This window comes from Strongylocentrotus purpuratus, unplaced genomic scaffold (genome assembly GCF_000002235.5).
Source record: "Strongylocentrotus purpuratus isolate Spur 01 unplaced genomic scaffold, Spur_5.0 spur5_scaffold_15, whole genome shotgun sequence".
In the NCBI taxonomy this organism is placed as follows: domain Eukaryota; kingdom Metazoa; phylum Echinodermata; class Echinoidea; order Camarodonta; family Strongylocentrotidae; genus Strongylocentrotus; species Strongylocentrotus purpuratus.
The window spans coordinates 28,945,241-28,961,836 of NW_022145600.1; the positions used below are offsets into that span (position 1 = coordinate 28,945,241).

General features: G+C 36.8%; 1 pseudogene; it reads left to right on the forward strand.

Moving 5' to 3' along the window:
• The first annotated feature begins 364 nt into the window (after window positions 1-364).
• On the forward strand, window positions 365-8,399 carry LOC115917986 (annotated as a pseudogene).
• The last annotated feature ends 8,197 nt before the right edge of the window (window positions 8,400-16,596 follow it).

The window sequence follows — 16,596 nt, forward strand, 5'->3', positions numbered from 1 at the left end:
TGTGCAGCCCCTGAAGGCCGATGCATTCATCATGTTTACCCTTCAAGTTCAACGACTATTTCATTGTATCTTCTTCTTCTTCTTCCATTGGAGTTCACTGCAGTATCGATTCCTTGACCCTTCCAATAGCTTTGCCTGTAGGCCTAGCTAGCCATTTACAAATAAAACTTTGTGAAAATCATGCCTTCATTGTGCCATCATTAACAAACAAAAAAGATAAAGGGTAATGCTCTATTTGACCCAAACTTCAGAAGTCGAAAAAAAGAGAGATCGCATCGTTATCCGACGGTACGGCTGGACGGTATACGGTACGGACAGTATATCATACAGCCTGGCCTGCTGGATCACAGTGCGAAGTGTTCGGAGATGCGCCCCGGAGGACTTCGCCGTTATCTGGGAGTGAGTCAGAAGAAACGTAAACAACTGACTTTGTTTGAGAAGGGGCGGGGCTACTTGCCTTGAATCAAGAGTCAAGACGTTGTTATCATCAATGTGAGTAGAATGTCGCCATTTCCTTTCAGATCAGAGTAAATACATGTAGGTATGAACTTTGCCCCTTTGATGTTTATCTTCGGTTGAATTTGTAGCCTGTAATTTGTTGTACAGTCCCATGTGTTGTTATTCAAGTGTTGTAACGCTGCCGTTAACATCATCCCAGTGCAGTGTTCGCAGTGTTCGTCAACTTCGTGTGAATTGATTGGAAGTTTAATTCAATCTTGAAATCCATTGATTCGTGACGGCATGTGTATGGTGTGCGCCAGTACATCATGTAAAGTTTCTACCTTTAATGGCCATGGTCAGATAATTTTTTGTGCAGATCTAGATTCTATTTCTAATTTACTTTTGTTGATCTTCTTCAGTTGTCTTGCCGCATACTGACACACCTTCTGACACACCTTCTGACACACCTTCAATTTCATTACTTCTTAGTTTGATGTGGATATTTTTTATGGTTTGAAAATTTGAACTCATGCATTGTAAGAGTGATTTTAATCACTATCTTGTCATATTACTGTTGTGACTCCAGATCTTTAGAAGTAAGTACATGTTCTAACTTATTTGAAATAAAAAATAAATGTGTGTCAGTTGTCAAATATGTGTGACTGTTTAGTTTAGTCTTTAGATGGTGAGACATTGACATTGCATTCATGATGTTGTCTAGTCTAGACCCTTATATTAATTAAACCTAGGCTAGGTTTATTGTTACATTTTAACAAAGCCTTTCAAATGAGATGATCAAAGCAATCCATGGACCATGCAATGGTAAAAATTATCTTTTTAAGAAATGGACCTCATAAGAGTCACACTAACGTAAACTTTCAGAGGATCGTTTTTATTTCCTTCCTTTTTGTGTTTGTGGGGAGCATGCAATTCTTGCATTGTTGATATTTCGATGTAGAAATATGTCAATTTTGCTTTTGCTGGCCTGACAATCGTCCTGTTAACTCTAGCTTCCATTCCTCCTTTGTCAGAAGCTGTAGGCGCTCTTATCAGCAGAGTTTTGGATCTGATATATTCCAGATCCTGTGTTACTTGTTATACTGTACTTTTCAAAGAAGTTTGGTACATGTAGACCCTACTTTTTCTTGACATGTAACAAGATATCACCTCTGTCTTTGGATTTAAAGAAAAATATGCATCAAACACTATTCATAAATGTCATGTATAGTAATATTCAATGTAAGCTTCCTAAAATATTTGTGAAATATTGCATGTTAGATTCTTACAATTACTGTTTGAAATAAACTGTCTGGATAATGAATATGTCCAGTTTCACGGCAAAATGCACAAATTCAAGTAGATCTACATCCACCTATTTCTGTCCGTGAATGATGGAACTTGATTTGTTCACTTTGCATTTCAGATTGACTACATGAAGTGCAAGGCCTAAGAAATTGGAGCAGGACTAACAGAACTTGGTTAACGTCTAACATTTATGAGCGTTTGCACCTGACATTCATGAAACCATGCTCACCCGGAAATGGACGCGGGTTATCCTGACGGTGGTACTGGTTGTGGTCCTGGTGAAAGTCTGCACTAAGATGAGAGCAAAGAAGGAAGAAAGAGATTTTTCCGAGTTGGACTTACATTTATCAGCACTCGTCAGAGGAAGAAGGTATGGAAATGATCACAGTTTTCATCTGAAATCCTAGTTCAACCACACTAAATGAAGAGTGTTATCAAAATCATCAGGAAACTTAAATCTTTCCCATAAATCCTGTCACTGTTACGATTAAAAAGCAGAAGAAAGAAGCAAATTCAAAAGGACATGGTTTCTGGATGGTGCACTCCATAAAATCATCTGATCATCCCTTAGAATCAATGAGAGATTTTCAGAGATAAACGGATGAATGAAATGGGCTGTAAATTTGCCTATAAATTAATTTTGTTAATGCAACGCCACAGTCTTCTACATTTATCCTACCTGTTAAAATTATTTCTTGTTGAGAAGAGGTACAGTATGTGATTTGGTAGAAAAATATTATATTAAATAAATATAATAATAAAGGTGATCCTCATAAAGTTCATTTCAACTGAATTTGTAGAAGTCATTGGAGGTTGTAGGGATGATACAGGTAAGCTTATGAAATATCTATTCATGATGTACAGTATTCCGGACCTCCCTTTATTTAAAGCCCCACTGCACTACTTATAGTTAATTGTGCCCTCTATATAGCAAACGATGCCTAAGCGGTAACAGTTGGTCACCCATGGTCCCCTTTTCTTATGTTAATGGAAAGCTGATTTGATGAGATAACCACCTGTCAGTGACCATGCAGGGAGGTCTAATCCCTCCTGGCAAAACTAGTGCAGATTGGCTTTAAAGATATAACATTTAAACAAATTTCATAATTATCACCAAACTTTATAGTAATTGTTTTTTACTCTTTCTTTCTTTTTGTAACAGTGGCGCCAAAAGAGAATTCCTCCAGATTCAAATCACACCAGAGAAGATAATATCAAAGGTTCCCTCTCTGACGGCAAACACCTGAACGGCAGTAACTTGATTCAAGATTCATGGAGGTCCAGAAAGTTTGTTAACCCCGATGACCCCAAGGTCATTGACCCCGAGGTGGAGGCGACCTGTGGATGGAGATTACCAACCACTCTGCTCCACAGATTGAGGAGATGAGGGCGCTAGCCTACAAGAGCTGGACGGCAAATAGAGACGGAGTCTTAAAATTTAGGTGAGATTAAGATTGAATTGACATTTACATCATCTTGACAATATAAACAAACATAAAATATGGAATTTTATAACAGATAACAATATCAAAATTTCATATAAATTGACATAATAGTATTCAAAATATAAAGAAAATATGAAGGTATAAACCATAGTACAAATGGAAAATGGTGCATTCGTAAAAGCCACTAAGGCTTGACAATTGAATGCACCAGACGCAGAAGTAATAATAACATATACTTGGACGAAAATAATTCTTATGTAACTTATTTTTAAGAATGAACAAGTAAATTATTATTTAAGAGGCATACTCTGGTGTTGATAAATGTTGCCGCACATTCAATTTTTCCTTTTTTTTGTTGAGAATTGTTTTTAGGACAATTTTATAGGCCCCCCAAATTGTTGTATTTCTTGAATTATTTGTTCAAAGGAAGCTTATAGCTTTTAATACTCAAGTTTAGATATCATCTTGACCATAATAATCCTTTTTATGAAGAATGTAACAAGCAGTGTTTTTCTCTTGAGAGTTCAAAGCTTCCAGTCAAGTATTGAAGCCATCTATGATGAAAGCAAGAATGATAAATGACCTTTGAACTTCTAAATCCTCATTGCAGGCAACAGTTAGAGGAATATAAAGCAAGCGTTATGAACACCATCTTGACTCAGAACAACACTAAACCTGGACAGCAAGTGAGGTATTCTCTCAATCGGGATGCCCTTGCCAATATCACATCAGAAATCTTTGACTTCCTCCCCAAGGTAAGGACAGGTTCTGTTCTCTGGTCCATGTACCGTGTGAGTCAAAAAAAAGTTTACACCTAGAAAATTGCTAATTATTTTAAAAATCATCAATGAACAGTAAATTATTATACAATTTATGAAAGAGTGTTTTATCCCAAATCATTTAGTATCACTTTTGTGTGGTATGTGTTCACGCTTGGATGAACAGGAGGCATTGTTTGCGAGAGTGCAAAATTCGACTTGCGCCAAAGTGATGCCTACAGTATGTATTATGCTGGAATTAGCGGAGTGAGAAAATGATTTGAATGTATCAAATGAAATGCAATATGCTTTTTGCAGAAGCAAAGTCACACACACACACGCGCGAGCGCACAAAATGTTCGTTGATATTCGATATTCGATATTTGATATGTGTGGCATGATTGATTTTGTTAGGGAAAATGTTATTTGGATCTTCAAAGACCGAATTAATACCCGAATCCCACTTGTTTTAATCGAACATCACATAAGCAGTTTTGGCGCAAGTCGAATTTTGCACTCACGCAAACAATGCCTCCTGTTCATCCAAGCGTGAACACATACCACACAAAAATGATACCGAATGATTCGGGATAAAACACTCTTTCATAAGATGTATAATAATTTACTGTTCATGGATGATTTTTAGAATAATCAGCAATTTTCTAGGTGTAAACTTTTTTTTGACTCGCACTGTACAGTGTAGACCTGCTTTAGCAACCACGTGGATACAAATTCCACCTTTCTGTAAAGACCACCTCTCTCGTCTCAAGTGAGCAGTCTTTACTTCACAGATTTTACTCTGCTTGCAATTTGGTTTTAACCTACCTGAGAATGCTTACAGCTTTAATGTGTTGCTTGAAAATGTTAAATGGCACGCCCTGTCTTGAAAGTGGGTCCTTATTGATCAAGTGATATCTGCCTTGCGTTTGGTACTCCAGGACTGCCCCCACAATGCAGCAATGATGCTTTTATTCTCCGCACCATGGTATTTTCTCTTGAATTCAGTTTAGGCCAATGAAGCAGTTGCGAGTGGAGGTTGGGGATTGCTTTCAAAGTCCCTTTTCAGGAAGGAATCAGTTCTCAAAATAACATATTCAGATGAGGATGGTATTTGAACAGCTTTCGGAAATATGAGATATTTGGGTATGATGTTGATGTTGATTTACCTTTGCTGCTAACAAATCAAGTATAAGATAATAGACAAGCAACAAGAGGACCTACTGCTTTAAGTTTTAATTTGTATCCAAAGATTTGGTAATGGAGGATGAATGCCCAATCAGAGGGGACTGTTGTACCCAAGTGGTCTTGAACCTAGGACACCCTTGTCCCAAGACCCCCGCTCTGTCCACTGGGCCACCATACTTTCTTTACAAAATACTTTAAAGAATATTACTCTTTGAATATTTTTGCAATATTGACTTTGAATAGGAAAACAATGAATTTAAAGTATTTCTTTGTCTGTCCTAACTTGCAGGAATCTCCATTTTCAAAGGTCAGGTTCCCAAAGTGCTCAGTGGTTGGCGGTAGTGGGATATTAGTGAACAGCAAATGTGGTGAAAGTATAGATGGTGCAGACTTTATATTCAGGTAATCCTTCAGTGTATCACCTTCAATGGGGATCATTTGATATGAACTACACATGCTGAAGAGAGTCAATATGAAGATGATAAATGATTATTATTTTATTTAATTTTTATTTAATTTTAATGTATTTTCTATTTAAACTGAAAATTACATTCACATTTTTCTTGTAAATGATCAAGGATAGTCGTTGAATGATCAGTTATTTCATGAGGATACCAATTAATTTGTATTTTACCTGTTTGTATACTTGTGTATTACCAAACAGGGGCTCATCGAAGACCATCAAATTGGTGATATGTGCCAACCTGTATAAATATCAGAAATAAATAAATAAATAGATAATTATTCTTTACTTGTATTGTATATAAGTTTCAAAGACAAGGTCTTTAATTATTTTGAAATGAAAGATGAATGATCACACATATATGTGTATGATATTGCAATATCAAAGAATCTTACTTGGTGCTGGCCTCTTTACTATGTCTCGAGGTTTAGGGAGTTGAATTAAGGAATTGGATGCATGTACATGAGTTTTCTTTTTATCTATGTTCATTCTAGATAATATAATTTCATACCTCGCCCATTGGTATTCATTTTTTGTTTGACAGATGTAATTTACCAGATCTAAAGGATTTGAGATGGACGTTGGCAGGAAATCAAACCTTACTACACTAAACACAATCTCAATCATTGCTAAAAGGTCAGTAAATTCCAATTGATTTTATTATCTTTAAGTAAATTAAGTGACAAGGCTTATAAAAACTTACAGATTGGTAAACAAACTAAACAGTAAATAACCTCTTTTGGTCGATTAAAAACAATGTACTTTCAAGTAGGTATTACTTTTAAATGATTTACAGCATTCCATTTGTTGTCAATATGGTATCTATTAAGATCTGTAATATTATCAGATATCAACTATGGAGTATTCATGATTGATTATTTGATAAACACATTACAAGAAAATAACAGTTATGCAATATTTTGGGTTATACATGTATTTGAACTTAAACTTAATTACTTACATATAGTCATATTGCAAATAAAGAAATACTGATGCAAAATCATGAAATATTTGGGGCAATACCTGATTATTAGTAAGTTCTATATGACCTTGTGTATATCATATTTCCTTCACTTTTACATAGGTACAATTTTATGCAGACAATGAGTGACAGTAAGAAGTTCATCCGAAAGTTGCAAGGTTTCCACGGTTACCTGTGGATGCCCTTATTGGACTGAAATCGGGACTCTCGTACAGTATGAGGGTAGCGAGACTCGTGCACCTGTCCAAAGACATTCCAAACCTGAAGCTGATTATCGGCAATCCAGAGCATTTTGTTGCAGTCCAAGATTTTTGGAGGACAAAGTTTCTCAGTACCAGAATCAGTACAGGTTCGTGGTTTCATTGTCAATATAGTTATTAGAGATGATCTATCAGTCAAACAGATTTAAAAGTCCGGAACACTGCTTGAAGAGCAGCTCAACGAGATATGATGCCCCTACATACCAGGAATGTGTATGATTCATACTGTAAGGACCCACACAAGACAAAACTAGTCTTACATGTTTGATGACTTGAGCTGCACTGCTATATTTTAATACAACCACAAAAATGGCTGCCAAGATGGCTGACATCTAGTCCATCAAACAATCATATCCAATCACAAGATTGGACAATAAGTAAATAACCAATAGGAAAGCTTGTAAAGAATAGAGTGCCATGTGCCTATAGTGTGCTGGGTTGAATAGGCAATAGATAGGAAGAGTGTGTGTGTGTGTGTGTGCTATGGCAGGTAATGTGAATGAGGATGAATGAATAGGGACAGAACAATAGAAGCCAAGAGCTAGCAGACATGAGAGAATGAATGTAGGTCAGGAGTGCGCTGAAGCATAACGGAGTGGAAAACTAAATGTACAGTGTAAAAAAAAAGTAACCACTTGGATCAGTGAAATAAAAACTTAAAATACCATGGATGTTTATCTATGCTTTATTGTCACATAATTGTCCATAATATCCAAACTATTCATATTGTCTAAAAAAATTGCCCATATTCTAGTAAACGTTAAACACTTGCTTGGTTTAATCTTTTGTTCAAAATGAGCTTATCAGAGGAAGTTAGTCAACTTCCAATTTTCAAAGCTATAAATGTCAGGTTCTCAGAGAGCTGCTACTCCTCTAGCTTTCCGATATATGCTTTATCCATTTCCTTTCTCACTTCCGACAGGGTCTTTAATAGAATTATATGACTGAGAGTCGCCATTAATAGTTTTTTATCTGTCTTTCAGGTCTGTACGTGGTCACTCTGGCTCTCTCCCTCTGTGACGAGACAACCTGTACGGCTTCTGGCCTTTCTCCAGGGATTTGAACCTGCGTCCTTTAAAATACCACTACTACGACGACCTTGATGGGCCTCTCTCTGTACACAGCTTGACGGAGGAGTTCAGCACCATGCTGAAGATGCACAAAGATGGCCTGTTAAGAATGCACCTAGACCAGTGCACTTGAAGCAATTAAGACATTGCTTCAGTCGTGCCGGGGTGTTCACTCGCTATCAAGTTGTTGTGTGCCTTGCAGAAGGGAAAAGTTGGCCATCTTTTTTTACCTTAGTATGTGGTGCTGGTTGTGGTGGTGGTTATTTTACCTGACTGCTCTCCGAGGGACCTAGTAATGAGGATTAATGCCTTACCAAAGGGCACTAGCGCATTGACTTGGTTTCGACCCGTGTCACCGGAATACGAGACCACTGCTCAACCATCCGAGCTATCGCGCCTCCTCGATGATAAAACAAAATTGTAAGGATAGAGAAATAGTGTATGGGCAGAAAATATCTCTGTTGATAACGCAGGCAATGTTTTGACTTAAGGATAAAGTGAAGAAAAAAAATTACAAGCTTTGAATTACATATTGTCTATGTATTGTCACAAGTTGTCCTTTCTGCTTGGCACACACACAATCGCATTATCTATGCATGACTGTTCCAAATCCACAGAAAAGGATTTTTTTCAGAGCTTTCCATATCTATTTCGCAGTCCGTGATTGTCCAGAGTTAGAGTACTTTAAAATTAAAACAATTTTTAACAAGATCTGCGATATCCATGAGTTCGGGGTGTTTTTGAAAACCAATACAGACAGTCCACGAACAAGCACTTTAGGGTAGCTTTGGAAAAGCAGATCCTTGATTTTCACATGAGCACAGGTTCTTTGATGATAATCCTCTGGAAAGAAGAGGTTTTACAAATTACAATCCATAATATTCTTGTGTCCATGTTAGATAAGGAGGTTAATTGCATAACTTTCCCCTTGTTTTCTTCAAAATAGTTGTTTACTCTGAAATTCTTGAACAGTCATGTGTAGCAACATCTTATCTACAATTAAGAACTAAATTATTCATACCCTTACCAAGTTTTGTAATTTTGTTCAGTATGTGGAAATTTATTTATCCCGATTTATGTTTCTTGAGAATATGAAATATCAAAGCTTACATCTAACAGGACTTTATTAAAGCAGGTCAACTTTCATTCTTGAGTTACGAAAAACACACACAACATTTTTTTCTCAAGGGGTATGAATAATTCAGTTGTTAGCTGTATTTACCAAGTGAACACCCCAGGCTTCAGTCCTTCCCTGAGGCAACTGTCTCAGATAACATTCTTTACCGGTAGGTGCCTTAAATGAAGTTGGTGCTGAACAGTGGCCTGGAATGGCTTGTTGTTTGTCAAAACGCTTTGATCAGCTGCAATGACACGATGTCTAACCGTAGATCTGAAGCGTGCAGACATTACTTGTAGATGTACCTCCTAATTTTCTGCTTTTGGAGTCCTAAGAATACAGCCTGCGTCTCTGCTTCGGTGCTGTGTGTACCTGTGGCTAACCCAGCCCAACCATCTTTGTGTGGAATGAAGTAATAATCATTTTAAACCGTGAAGGAGGATATACATGTATTGACATTTTCTATAGCAGAAAGATGTTGATTTGGAGTAAAACAAAGTTTTGTTTCTGGGACAGTACTTCCAGGTTCTGTTTGGATAGTTTTTATCCTATTTGGGATCAAAAAATTGTCAAAACGCTTTGATGTACGGTCTTGCAATAACATGATGTATACTGGTAGATCTCAAGTGCGACATTACTTTTAGATGTACTTCTTAATTTGCTGCTTTTGGAGGCCAGAGAATAAGGCCTTCTTCACTGCTTGCCCTGTGTACTTGTAGCTAACCCAGCCCAACCATTTCATTGTTGAATAATGTATTTTGGGCTGGGATTGTCCATTGTTATCTCCCTGAAACACACAAGCAGGTATATTCTGCTTGAAGTTCATTGGACATTGAAACTGGTGTGAACACTTGAATTGCTTTCTGAGCCTCTCTGTACTGTTGCTTGTTTGCCAACTGTGCAGATGGGCACAAAACACTAGGCAACAATTATTGATTAAAAAAATTCAGCAATCTATCTTGTATCCTTCCCCACTTATTTATATACAATTTTTATAAATGCCACTAATCCATTCAAATTGAAATTTGAGAAGTACAATATCTTACTTCTTAGAAAGATAATCTGAAATAATTCAAAGTGGAGGAGAAGAAAGAAGAAGGAGGGATATTTTAAGAATAGCTTCTTTTGAACCTTCAATACTATTTTACTTTTTTTGTTGGTGCCAAATAGAATGATTTAAATAATCATACGTTTATTCTTGTTTCATGTGGATGCTTTATAAAAAAGTTTTATCATAGAAAATGTAACAGTAATTGTACATTTTGTATACTATATTTGCAGGTTCACCTGGACCTATATTGAGATCAGTGATTTATTCAACTCGTTTTATTTTCTCTTTTTTAAAAAATTTGCTTGTCAATGTTGTCATAACCATCAATTATTTGATAAGGCATATGTGCATGTACCATGTATACATGAAAAACATATATATCTTTAAGCTTGCTGTCAAGTGAAACCACTTTTCATAAATTTTGAATCCTCTCATTTAGTTCTCACAAATTCACAACCATCTAATTTTAAAGATTGAAATGTACACGCACCATGTATACAAGAAATATTCCTTGTAACTTCCCTTCACATTTAACTTTTATACATCATTTTAATCTGCAACTCTTTTGTTGTGCGTGGTTATCCTGTGATTTTGCATCTCAGAAGTTTTCTATCAATTCATCTTAAAAGAAAAAAGAAAGTTTTGTGAATTTTGTTAATTGACTAACAATTATGCCTGTCCTTTAAATTATGAAGAATAATCATTATTATAATCAGTACTAATGGATATTCTTTTTCACTTGAAAGTCAATTTTTATTTCTATTTTCAATGTACATCTACAATTTTAACAACTCACTGATATTCGTGTCTGTAAACCTTTTGCATAGATTTGTGTCATAATTTAAATTTATTAATCATTTTTAACGTGAAGGAGGATATAATGACATTTTTTAATACTACAAAGATGTTAATTTGGAGTAAAACAAAGTTTCCCTGCTTGGACAGTACTTCCAGAATATTTGGATAATTTTTTATCCTATTTGAGATCAAAATGCTTGATTCAACAAATTTATGTGTTCATCATTTATTGCTATTACAACTTTAAAAAGTACTGAAATTTTGTCCATTTACCTTTCTATTACTGCACGATCATTTTATATATAGCCATGTTTAGGTAATATGTCATTTTAGTACTAATTTTACTAATTATTTCTTTATTGATACACTGAAATGAACACGTGCAAATCTATGATATCCCGTCCAGTGCTTTTTAGTATCAAATCTTAACAGTATTTCATTATTTATTATATTGTTTTTTTGTGTACTTGAAATATGTGCCACTTTTTATCTGTGTTATGAAAAGTGATATGTGTCGTAGTCGAGTGGTTTAAGCACTTGACTTGAAATTCAAAGGTTATGGTTCGATCCCGACATAGCACAAATACCCTTTGGCAAGGCATTAATCTACATTTGACACTCAATACCCAAGAGAGAAATGGGACCCGGTAGGATGATGAAACCATTCGTGTAGTAATTGCCTATGCCCCAACGGTGACCATATAGTAGGAATACTCCCCAGGGAGTGGAGATGGTACACATTGTACGTGAATGAATCCGACAACTGGGGTAATAATATCTGTAAAGCGCTTAAGAGACGTTATTCTGTATTAAACGCTATATAAATCCAGATTATTATTATTATTATGTGTATTCAGTGGGAATATAGGGGAAATATTGAGAGTTTAATACATCTAGACTCCCCAATCCTCCCCCCCCCCCCCCACTCTCTCACAGGTGCAACCGCAAGCCTACTGTACATCTAGATTGTTTGATATTCGTGTAAAAGAAGTAATAATAATATAGTAGTTCGTTCTTGTATAGCGCTTTTCAGGATCGCAGACCCTCTCAAAGGGCTTTAAGGATATATATTATTACCCCGGTCATGGGATTCAGGCTTATCCGCACACAAAGTATGCACATTCTCCACTCCCTGGGGAGTATTCCAGCCAGACGTCATTTTTACAAGGCACACTTGCTAATCTAACCACATAGCTTTCGCATCCTACCGGATACCCATTTAAAGCCTGGATGAAGAGTGGCAAATGTAGATCAATGTCTTGCCAAAGGACATTAGTGCCGCGGTGAGACTTAAACCGCCGACCCTGTGATCCACAGTCTGGTGACATATCCACTCAACCACAACATATGCTTAGTGGTGACAATGCAGGATTTAAGCTCTCTGGACTGTCCTGGTAGACTGATTATTATAGGCCCTAGCCTGCAGCTAGCTTCTAGAGTGTTTTCATTGAAGAAAAAGTAATTGTTGTTTTGGTTTAAGTCATAGACCTTTTCAAACTATAATAACAATTGCTATAAATGCATTGCCTAGAGAGAAAGATTGTGAGGTAGAATTGTGTTTCAACCCGTGATGCTATAACTGTATTTGCAAGTACTCAACTAAATCTGTACAAAAGTACTACGTGCCAAACTAAATAGTGCCATATTTTTTGCCTTTTTGAAATACATTACCGGTAGTCAGAAATTTGCAAGTATTTTTCTTTGTTTTAACATGTATAGCATTATACATGTTCATAATGTCAGTATTGCAGATTTATTTAGTGAAAATCATGTTGTAGAATAGATAGTCTACCTATTATATTAAATTTTTAAGCACTCCGAGGTATTGTTCCAAATGATTTCTATATTTACATTTGACAATCATAATTTTGTATAAAACCTTAATTTCTTGTCACGAATTCTTTGCAAGTTTTCCTACATCTCTTTGAAGAGTGTGTACAGGAGGAAAAATGTTTGTTTGTTTTTTGTTTGTTTTGTATCACTTCAACAGGACCCAGAAACAAATTTTCTTTATTAATAAGAACAAAATTAGAATTCTTTGCAAGTTTTTTAGATTATGTGAAGAGTGTGTACAGGAAGAAAATTGTTTGTTTGTTTTTTGTTTTGTTTGTTTTCATCACTTTAGAAGGACCTAGAACAAATTTTCTTTTTTTCTTTATTAATAAGAAAACATTTGTGTCTAATATATCTAATGTTAAAGGGAAATTGGACTTGATGAGGTGACCAATAAGAAAGTTGTGCATTTTCACAAGTTCTGATTACTATTTATATTGGACACTTCATATTAACAAATCGTTAACGTAACTGTGATGTCTTATTTATCAACACTTCCATTTCGCTCCCTCGAGCTAATAGCAGATGTTTAGTTGTTGGATGTTAACAATTCAACATGTTTATTTATATTCGTGCCATATATTGTAAACTTTCACTAATGAAGAGATTCTTGAATCCACTATATTATCACTTTTTATGGATTTTTTCTTCTCCAAATTAAACACAATAGGATTGTGAAATGTGATATAAAGATCTTAACCAAAGTGAACAATTTGTATGCACCTGTCTTCTTTGAAGCACCACTTCCAATTTAATGAATAAAGATTCTTACTAATTAACAATTATACAAGGTTTCCCTTGTGAACTTCAGTCTAGTTGTGCACAGTTTAAATGCAAAGTTTTTATGAAAAAGGAGAGGAAGAAGAAGAAAAAGAAGGAGGAGGAGGAGGAGGGGGAGGAGGAGGAGGAGGAAGAGGAAGAAGAAGAAGAAGAAGAAGAAGAAAGAAAAAGGAGGAGGAGGAGGAGGAGGAGGAGGAGGAGGAGGAAGAAGAGAGAAGAAGAAGAAGAAGAAGAAGAAGAAGAAGAAAGAAAAAAGGAGGAGGAGGAGGAGGAGGAGGAGGAGGAGGAAGAGGAAGAGGAAGAGGAAGAGGAAGAAAGAAGAAAAAGAAGGAGGAGGAGGAGGAAGAGGAAGAGAAAGAAGAAGAAGAAGAAGAAGAAGAAGAAGAAGAAAGAAAAAAGGAGGAGGAGGAGGAGGAGGAGGAGGAGGGAGGAGGAAGAGGAAGAGGAAGAGGAAGAGGAAAGAAGAAGAAGAAGAAGAAGAAGAAGAAGAAATACTGACGTTGATGACAGGAAAAATATTGTTAGTCTTCTATGAATGAAAAATAGATAAGAATGATGAGTATTATGTACAGGCGCGTACGCAGCGAGGAGTTTTGGGGGTTGAACCCCCCCTCAATTTAAAAAAAAAAAAAAAAAAATTGGTGCAAAAGGGTGACCAAAAAAAGCGACCCTACCCCCCCCCCTTGAGTCGTTAAAAAATGTGGGTCCCCCCCCCCAAAAAAAAAAGTGCTCTCCCCCCCCCCCCCCGCATATTCAGCGGTTGGCCGAGTCGTTGCGAAATTTTCGGGACCAAAAAAACACCAAAAAAATGTGCTCTTACCCCCCCCCCCCCCCCCCCCCCCCCCCCCCCCGCTTATTCAGCAGCTGGCTGACTCGTTGCGAAATTTTCGCGAATATGTTAGGCCAACGCGCAACACCAATGTCTGAAATTAATAAACAAACATCCCAGTGCTGTTCAAAGTCACCCACTGGAATAGAAAAACACCCAGAGAACTTTGATTTGTGTTTTTCCGACAGACATAAAGAAGACCCTAGATCTTATGGCCTGGGAATTTATTTGTGTTTTTCTCTCAATTTATTATGGAACTTAAATGACCTTCACCCCAGTGGCGGATCCAGGAGGGGGGGGGGGCCTCCGCTCGAAGAAAAAAGGGTTAAAACACGTTAATTTTACCCTCTCCCCTGGTGCTTCAGGGGGGTGGGCTGAGATTTTCAAATTTGCGGGGGCAATTGTTTTTAAGCTCAGAACCCCCCCCCCCCCCCCGAGCGAAATATCGGCCTGCGATTTTTACATTTTCGGGGGCAAAACAAAAATATAGTGCTCCTTATCCCCCCCCCCCCCCTCCCCCTCTTTTTCACCTGTTGGCTGTTTTGAAAATTGTCACGAATTGGGCCCCCTCTTTGGCCCCCTCCCCTGCCACCGGCTGGATCCGCCCCTGCTTCACCCGTCACATATTTCGTGTCAAGGTGCAGCAAGAGGCAGTCAGTGTTCGAAATTTGGGTATGTACGCGATCTCCAATTTCTTTTTGTTATATGTTCATTCAGCTGTTACTATGAATCCCCTGTTTGCGTCTAAGTAAAACATGACGGGTTGCCAAATCCAGTATAATAAACCAATCATTCAATAAATCAATCATAATTTATATAGTGTGTCTAAAATATATTTTATTTTATGTGACATCTGTATAAAACCAGAAATGTGCAACTTATTGTGCATCAGGAAGTTTTATTTCATCGAAGTTTAATTTGTTTATACATTTGAAGCATATAGTTGAAATCTGTTTATCAAAACATTATACATACAATTTCATAAACGAAGTGTACTTCTGACCCCAGAGGGAGGGGGGGGGGAGGGGATACTCAGATTTGGTTTTGACGGGGGTGTGCCGCTGAAGCCTCGAAACCGTCATTTTGGCGGCTTTTTATCAAAGTAAACCCCATTTTTCATTTTTTTTTTCGAGTGTTTGCATGGCAAACAAAATAGCGGACCCATGTTTATATTAGGGGTATTTTTGTTGAAAATTGGACCCATGTTTAGGGATTTTTGTGTGAAAAAGTTACCCATTAGAGCGGCACACCCCGTATGTCGTAATATGTGAGTACCCCCCCCCCCCCCCCTTCCCGGGTTTCTAACTAACGAACTGCACCAATTCAAAAAATATACGTATGGAGATACACAAAACGTAAACAAAGGTATGAAAGTTGAAGGAAAACCAAGCAAACAATTACCAGGAAAATGAACAAAATACAAACTGGACGGCACACAAGAAAGCATCAAACGTAGAAGGGCCAGATGAACTTGAAATAATATGAGAATAGGGGAGCTAATCACGAATTTACAAATGCGAAACCGGTAAAAATATTCATAACATTTGATTTCTTCATCAATATTTGGTAAACATTTCCTACATGCAGGCTGATGTAATATCAATGACTCGAACGTACTGACTACTGAGTCCATATTTATCAAACTTACAGGCTATATTTGATATATCCATCCTTAATTGAAGTAATAATTATATATTTGAAATCTCTTTCACATTATATTGTTTTGATTCTTTTTCTAACACCTTTTCAGCATTTTATTCATGAGTAGCGCAGGAAAATCGATTACAGAGAGGTGAAAAGTAAAATATCTACATGTATCGTGAATGATATACGTATAGCTCGACAAAGACTGGTCTGGAGAAGAATAGAATGAATTCCTCTGGACTGAATGATGATTATTATCACAAACTATTTAGAACAAATGCATTGGTGAAAGGCATGTTAATGATGATACTAATAATACTAATAACGATAATGATAATTGTAATAATAATTATGATAATAATTAAAATAATAATAATTATAATGATATAATGATAACATTCTGGGTTTATACAGCGAAGTCTACAGCGTTTTATACATGTACGGGATTCTCTATGCACTTTAACGATATATATACCTCGGTCATCGGATCAGACTTGCCCCTTGCGAGCTCAATCTGGGCTCGCCGTGGTACGAAAAAATAAGACGCTGCCCGTACGCAGTGGATGCACATTCTTCACTCCCTGTGGAGCATTTCAGCCAGGCGCCATTTTACATACGCGCACAATGATGAGCGA